The sequence below is a fragment of the Piliocolobus tephrosceles genome, chromosome 8 (genome assembly GCF_002776525.5).
Source record: "Piliocolobus tephrosceles isolate RC106 chromosome 8, ASM277652v3, whole genome shotgun sequence".
Classification (NCBI taxonomy): Eukaryota; Metazoa; Chordata; class Mammalia; order Primates; family Cercopithecidae; genus Piliocolobus; species Piliocolobus tephrosceles.
The window spans coordinates 141,133,136-141,135,923 of NC_045441.1; the positions used below are offsets into that span (position 1 = coordinate 141,133,136).

General features: G+C 44.0%; 1 pseudogene; it reads left to right on the plus strand.

Annotated features, from left to right (window-relative positions):
* The first annotated feature begins 1,661 nt into the window (after positions 1–1,661).
* Positions 1,662–2,431, plus strand: LOC111551416 (annotated as a pseudogene).
* Positions 2,432–2,788: the final 357 nt, after the last annotated feature.

The window sequence follows — 2,788 nt, forward strand, 5'->3', positions numbered from 1 at the left end:
AAAGATTGGACCCCCTTGAGTTAGAAGAAGGCAGCTGCTGAGGACCAGGGCAGTAATGATATGGCCACTTGCCATGTGACACTACCTAGCATTTTTATTTTTAAGAATTTTATTTATTGATTCATTTTTGAGACAAGGAGTCACTCTGCTGCCCAGGCTGGAGTGCAGGGGCTTGAACATAGCTCACTGTAGCCTTGAACTCCTGGGCTCATGTGATCTTTCTGCCTCAGCTTTTGAGCAGCTGGGACTACAGGTACACCACCATATCTGGCTTTTTTTTTTTTTTTTTTTTTTTTTTTTTTTTTTTTTTTTTTTTTTTTGTAGAAGTGGGGTATTGCCATGTTGCCCAGGCTGGTCTTGAATGCCTGGGCTCAAACTGTCCTCCCACCTTGGCCTCCCAAATGGCTGGGATTATAGGCATGAGCCACCATGCCCAGCCCTTGGTATTTTTATACACTAACTTTAAAACTCAGAAAAAGCCTTTCTTACAGACAAAGAAACTAAAGCTCAGAGATATTAAATTACTCATACAAAAACATACATTTCTTTTCTTTTCTTTTTTTTTTGAGATGGAGTTTCACTCTTGTTGCCCAGGCTGGAGTGGAATGGCACGATCTTGGCTCACTGTAACCTCCGCCTCCCAGGTTCAAGCGATTCTCCTGCCTCAGCCTTGCAAGTAGCTGAGATTACAGGCACAAGCTACCGTGCCCGGCTAATTTTTGTATTTTTAGTAGAGACGGGGTTTCACTATGTTGGTCAGGCTGTTCTTGAACTCCTGACCTCAGGTGATCCACCCTACTCGGCCTCCCAAAGTTCTGGGATTACAGGTGTGAGCCACCGTGCCTGGCCTCACTTCTAAGATGGGCTTTGAATGCAGGTGTTAGAGATTTCAAAATGTGGGCTCTTTCTATTCTGCAAAAAAACAAGTATAGTTAATTTTATGCATTTTTGTTGGTATAAATTAATATAATTAAAAATGTTGGGGGCTGGGCACAGTGGCTCACGCCTGTAATCCCAACACTTTGGGAGGCCAAGGTGGGTGGATCATGAGGTCAGGAGTTTGAGGCCAGCCTGACCAACATGGTAAAACCCCATCTCTTAAAAAAAAAAATACAAAAATCAGCTGGGTGCAGTGGTACAAGCCTGTAGTCCCAGCTACTCGGGAGGCTGAGGCACGAGAATCACTTGAACCCAGGAAGCGGAGGCTGCAGTGAGCGGAGCTTGTGCCACTGCATTCCAGCCTGGGTGACAGAGTGAGACTCCATCTCAAAAAAAAAAAAGAAAAAATGTTTGGGCCAGGTGCGGTAGCTCATGGCTATAATCCTAGCACTTTGGGAGGTCAAGGCAGGCAGATCATTTGAGGTCAGGAGTTTGAGACCAGCATGGCCAACATGGTGAAACCCCATCTCTACTAAAAATACAAAAATTAGCCGGGCATGGTGGTGGGCACTTGTAGTGCCAGCTACTCAGGAGGCTGAGGCAGGAGAATTGCTTGAACTCAGGAGGCAGAGGTTGCAGTGAGCAGAGATCGCGCCAATGCACTCCAGCCTCAGTTTGGATGAAGAATACAGTATTGGTGAGCGGCCATCTTGCTCCTGCCCCTGACAGCCTCTGGTCGGGGTCACAGGATGCTAAGACTGCTGCCTGGACCTTTGCTGACCATGCTGTCCTGGGTGGAACTTTCTGCCACTGCCACAGCGGCCCCCTCTCTGAAGAATGCAGCTTTCCTAGGTCCAGGGGTATTGCAGGCAACAAGGACCTTTCACGCAGGCAGCCACACCTTGGCCCTCTACCACCTTTTCCTGAATATGGAAGAAAAGTTCGTCTTGGACTGATCCTTGAGGAATTCTTCAAGTTTCTTTATCTTAAAGCTGGTGTAACAGGACCCTATGTGCTCAGAACTGGGCTTATCCTGTATGCTTTATCCAAAGAAATATATGTGATTATTGCAGAGACCTTCTCAACCGTATTAGTAGTACGGTTACTTGTCTATGTAATTAAAAAATATGGCGCCTCTGTTGCAGAATTTGCTGATAAACTCAATGAGCAAAAACTTGCCCAACTAGAAGAGGCGAAGTAGGCTTCCATCCAACCAATCCAGGATGCAATTGATTTGGAGAAGTCACAGCAGGCACTGGTTCAGAAGCTCCATTACCTTTTTGATGTGCAGAGGAATAACACTGCTGTGGCTTTGGAAGTTACTTACCAGGAACGACTGTATAAAGTATATAAGGAAGTAAAGAATTGCCGGGACTATCATATATCTGTGCAGAACATGATGCGTCGAAAGGAACAACAGCACATGATAAATTGGGTGGAGAAGCACGTGGTGCAGAGCATCTCTGCACAGCAGGAAAAGGAGACAACTGCCAAGTGCATTGCGGACCTAAAGCTTCTGGCAAAGAAGGCTCAAGCACAGCCAGTTATGTAAATGTATCTATCCCAATTGAGACAGCTAGAAATAGTTGACTGACTAAATGGAAACCAGTCTATGTGACAAAATCTTTCTATATTGGTGTCTACTGAAGTTATAAGTTACTTCTCTTAAAAATGAAAAGTTTATTTCATATGGTGAAAGCATAAAATCTATTGGCCAGTCAGATGTTTCTCATCCTTTTTATTCTGCATTTGAGTTCCATGATCACTTCTGAATAAGCAGTTTGCCTTTATTAAAACCTGCTGCCTGATTAAAGATTACCAGGTTATAGTTTAAATTTGCAATTAATTCTACCATCTTGCAATAAAGTGACAATTGAATGAAAAAAATACAGTATCATTTTTACCTTAA